The following is a 5,522-nucleotide window of genomic DNA, read 5'->3' as shown; positions in this document are numbered from 1 at the left end:
TATCTAGGTGTTTTGCTCTTTTTTATCTTGTTTTTGTCTATCATCTATCTATCATCATCTATCATCTATCTATCTATCTATCTATCTATCTATCTATCTATCTATCTATCTATCTATCTATCTATCTATCTATCTATCTATCTATCTATCTATCTATCTATCTATCTATCTATCTATCTATCTATCTATCTATCTATCTATCTATCTATCTATCTATCTATCTATCTATCTATCTATCTATCTATCTATCTATCTATCTATCTATCTATCTATCTATCTATCTATCTATCTATCTTGTTCTGTCCAACTCTATATCTATTTGAAGCATTTCAATGATGCATGCCCAGAGGGAATAATGGGGAAAACGATTGTCCTTAGGGAATAATAGAAACCGTGCATGCCCATAGTTAATAATGGAAAAGCGAATGCCCATAGGGAATCATGGAAACCAAGGGCATAGGAAATAGGGTAATAATGAATAGGCAAGAGGGAATAATGAAAACAGTGATGGCCTATAGAGATTAATGGAGACAGAGATTGTCCATAGGGAATAATGGGGATAGAAATTGGCCATAGGGAATACTAGCAACCATGCTTGCACATACAGAGTAATGGAGAGAGCGATTGGCTTTAGGGTATAATGGAGAAAGCGACTGCCCAGAGGTAATTAATGAGAGGACAATTGCCCGTAGGAAAGAATGGAAACCATGCTTGCCCATAGGGAATAGTGGGCACAGCTATTTCCAATAGGGTAAAATGGAGATAGGGATTGCCCATACAGAATAATGAAAATCATGCTTGCCCATATGAAATAGTTGGAACAGTGATTGCGCATAGGGAACAACAGGAACAGCGATTGCTCAGAGGTAGTAATGGAAGCATGCTTGTCCATTGGGAATAATGGCTACAGCGATTGGCCTTAGGATATAATGGAAATCATGCTTTACCATGGGGTATAATGGAGACAGCGATTCCCCTAGAAAATACCAGAAACTTAAGGAAATCGAGAGAGCGATTGCCCACAAGGAATAGTGTAAACCATGCTTGCCCTTAGGGAATAATGGGGACAGCGATTCCCTATTGGAAATAATGGAATCCAAGCTTGTCCATAGGGAATAATGAGGACATGATTGGCCATAGGGAATAATGTAAACCACGCTTACCTACAGAGAATGATGGAGACAGAGATTCCCCATAGGGAATAATGGGAACAGCTATTGCCCTCAAGGAATAATGAAAAGCTTGCTTGCTCATAGGGAATAACGAAAAGACTTTAGGGAATAATGGCGACATGGATTGCCCATAGGAAATAATAGAAATCTTGCTTGCTTGTAGGCCATAATAGGAACAGTGATTGTCCACAGGGAATAATGGGAACGGCGATTGCCCATTGGGAAATATGGAAAGCATGCTTTCCTTAGGGAAGAATGAAAACAGCAATTGTTTATAGGGAATAATGAAGAAAACGATTATTTATTTATTTATTTATTTATTCAATTTATATACCGCCCATCCCCAGGGGCTCTGGGCGGTGAACAGTTAAAATCGATAAAAACAAGAACTAAAACCAATATACAAACAATAAAACAAATTAACAAAGTGCAGTGGTGGGGAGAACCCTCCCCCACCCCAAAGGTGGGAGGCCGACATGGCACCGCCCCCTTCAATCACCGAATGCCTGGCGGAACAGCTCTGTCTTACAGGCCCGGCGGAACGATAATATGTCCCGCTGGGCCCGGGTTTCCATTGACAGAGCGTTCCACCAGGCTGGGGCGAGGACTGAAAAGGCCCTGGCCCTGGTTGAAGCGAGGCGGGCTTCCTTAGGGCCCGGGACCACAAGTAAATATTTATTCGCTGATCGAAGCAATCTCTGGGGAACGTACAGGGAGAGGCGGTCCCGAAGATATGCCGGTCCCAACCCGCTCAGGGCTTTAAAGGTAAGAACCAACACTTTGAACCTGATTCGGAATTCAACCGGAAGCCAGTGCAGCTGGACTAGAGCATCATTCAGGAATTCCTGCAGTTGTATCACCACCGCCCGCTCAATCACCTTGCCCAGGAATGGGAGGTTCGACACTGGGCGGGAACTGGACGGGTTGGTGGGGTCCAAAGATGTTTTTTTTCAGGAGGGGCCGCACTACCGCCTCCTTTAACACTCCTGGAAAAACCCCAGAGCTCAGGGAGATGTTAACAATGGCTTCCAAATGGTCCCGTAGTCCCTCCGAGCTGACCTTCACCAGCCAGGTTGGGCAGGGGTCCAGATGACAGGTGGTTGGCCTCATTCCCTCACAGGGAATAATGAAAACAGAGTCAGTCCTCAGGAAATGATGGGGACAGCGATTAGCCATAGAGAATAAAGGAAACCATGCTTGCCCAAAGGGAATAATGGGGCCAGAGAGTGGCCAGAGGGAATACTGGAACACCATGCTTGCCCTTAGGGCATAATGGAGACACTGATTGCCCTTAGGCAATCGAAAAGACCCCAGGAACTTCTTGGAGCAACCGTTCCACCTGCTGACGCTGACTTGGGGTCAAGGTCACTTCTATCACTGGGGCCACGGGCACCCTTCCCTGGGAGGTCCAGAGCATCTGTACATCCAATGGCTCAAGGGGGTCCTCCGCCAGCTGGCACTCGCCACGGAGGCGCTCCCGCCATCCCTTCAAATCATCCACATGGATCCGTCGGTCATCCCTCTGCGCGTCCCCACACCTCACCAGGTACGACAGGAGACCCAAAACTCGCATCACAGGAAACGGCCCCTGCCAGCGGTCCGTAGCGTCGGGCCTCAAAATACGACTGTGCACGAGAACAGGCTCTCTCACCTGGAAGGAGCACAACTTAGTCCCCTGATCGTAGTATCGCTTCTGGGCGACTTGGGCTGCCTCCAGATGGCGTTAAGCCAGGGCGCGCACCGTTTCCAACCTCTCCCGCAGCGACTGGACATATTTGGCTTCCGGGCGCCCCCAGACCGCTGTAGCAGGGGCCCATTGATCTTCCATCACGGCCAAAATCCCCCGAGGCCGCGGACCATAAACCAACTCAAATGGGGCAAACCCTGTGGACACCTGAGGGGTCTCCCTGACCGCGAAGAGCAGCAGATCCACCAGCAAGTCCCACTGCGTAGGCCGGTCACCCACCAACTTCCGCGCATCATCTTGAGGGTCTGGTTGAAACATTCTACCAGGCCGTCTGTCTGCGGGTGATGTACTTATGTGAAGATTTGGCGAATACCCAACGTTCTACAGAGTTGGCGAGTGAGACCAGCCGTAAAGGATGTCCCGCAATCTGTTAGCATCTCCCTTGGGAGCCCCACGTGGGCAAAATAACGAAGCGCTGCCCGGGCCACCGCAGGAGCTTGCATTGTACGAAGAGGGATGGCTTCTGGGTACCGGGAAGCATAGTCCATTATCACCAACAGAAACCGATTCCCCCTCAGGGTTTGAGGTAGCGGCCCTACGAAATCCATCACGATCCGTTCAAAAGAAGTCTGGATCACCAGGAGTGGGGAAAGGGGTGCCCTTGACGGGGGCCGCCCCAAGGCCCGCTGACAAATGGCACAAGTCCGACAATACTCCTTAACGTCCTTTGTCATGGTTGTCCAGAAAAAATGAGCTAGGACCCATGCCAGCGTCCCCTTGGCCCCTTGGTGGCCCGCCCAAGCGTGGTCGTGGGTGGACTTCAGGATGGCTTCTCGGAAGGACAGCGGGGCCAGGAGCTGCCGGGTCTCTTCTCCACGGGCCGTGATAATGCGGTACCAAGCACCCTCTTCCCGCACTATCTGGGGGTACCTTCCCGCCCACCGAGGTTCCCGGACCTCGCCCTCACTCACCACCATGATGTCCTGCAGGGAGCTAAGTGTCTCGTCCTGATCCTGGTCCGCGCAGAACGCCGGGTTGGCATGCCACCCCTGGAGGGAACCGTCGGTGTCCCGCCATGAAGGCCCTGCTTCCAACGGGGCCGCCTCGTCGGCCGGCAAAGCCTCAGCTGGAATCAGGGTAGTCTTGAGTTGATGCACAAATGCCTGGGCATCTCATCCCAATAGTACCGGGTAGGGCAGAGGAGACGCGGGCTAATTCCACCTCCCAGGTATGCCCCTGGTACTTCAGCGGGACCCTCACCACCGGATAGTACTCTGCATATCCGTGGAAACAAGCCACCGTAGCATGATGGATGATGGGGAGCCCTGGGGACAGGAGGCGAGAGCGGATCATGGAAATGGAGCTTCCGCTATCTAGCAATGCCGACAGCCGTCACCCTGCTATCGCCCCGAATATATCGTGAAAAAAACTGGCTTTTCCCGATGTAACACTTCCAGAAATATAGGTCCTAAGACCAACGGGAAAACAAATATTTATCAATCATATATTACATATACATAATCATTCTTTTAATATAGCATATTACAATATTGCAGCCAATTTTTATCTTCGTTTTACAAGTTTCAGCATATAATTTATATTACATATATCATTCAAGAATCCTCCCCAGGAGGATCAAGGGGTGCAGCGGCAAATTAATGACTTGTACTATATCAAAGTCCTTTCAGGAGCTGGTTAAACAAGTTCATGGTTTGTTCCAAGATGAAAAGTAGGAACCTTCAATGGTGCCCGGAACTAAGGCCGGCAATTTCCAACTAGTTCTTCATCCCCACGGACTTCCTCAGGAGCAACCATTTACAACTACATAAAAATGAATAAATATTACATAAATTCATTTTGGCTCATTTATATATTTATATATATTGTTTTCCCGTTGGTCTTAGGACCTATATTTCTGGAAATCTCCACGAATATAAGCAGGGGAGGAGGTCGCTGAGGCGGCGAGGTGACGGGGAGGGCTTCCTCCCACCCCGCATCACATTCCATCATCAGGCAGTCCCGTTGGAAATGCCCCTTCTTTCCAAATTTGAAGCAGGGCCCACGCTCATCTCCGCCTTTAGGCGTCTGAGGCCCCAGGTCCGTAGCTAATCCCGGGGGAGGTCTCCGCCAGGGGCTCCCCCATGGCGGAGGGCCCGTCCTCCCTCTCCCCGGGGAAGGCTCACTGCTGCCTCACCAGGGAGTCCGGGCTTGTCCGGGGCATGGGGTGTCGTGGGCCGGAGGGAGGCCAGGTCCCCCCGGCCCCAGGACTACCCGTGACTTCTCGGTTGCCTTCGTGACGGTCGGCTGCCGTGGCAAAATTCTCCAAGAGCGTCGTTGCTTCCTTCAGGCCTTCCGGATGGCTACACGCGACCCAATACCGGGCCTTCGGCAGCTGCTCCAATATGACCTGGTCAACAATCCGCTTTTCTCCGTTGGTCCCGGGCTTGAGCGAACAGTACGCGGTGTCTCTCAGCGTGGTGACAAAAGCTCGCAGACGCTCGACGTTACGGTACGGTATAGCTCGGAATTTCTGTCGATAGGAGTCTGGCATCACGGCATACCGATCGAGAATGGCTGCCTTCAACTGATGGTAATTGGCGCTTTCTTCCTTAGGAAGCGCCTTCAGCGCAGCCTGTGCCTCCCCCGTAAGGTAAGGGCCTAAG

The sequence above is a fragment of the Eublepharis macularius genome, chromosome 7 (assembly GCF_028583425.1).
Source record: "Eublepharis macularius isolate TG4126 chromosome 7, MPM_Emac_v1.0, whole genome shotgun sequence".
NCBI classification, from domain to species: domain Eukaryota; kingdom Metazoa; phylum Chordata; class Lepidosauria; order Squamata; family Eublepharidae; genus Eublepharis; species Eublepharis macularius.
Note: the sequence above shows the minus strand (reverse complement) of the source record.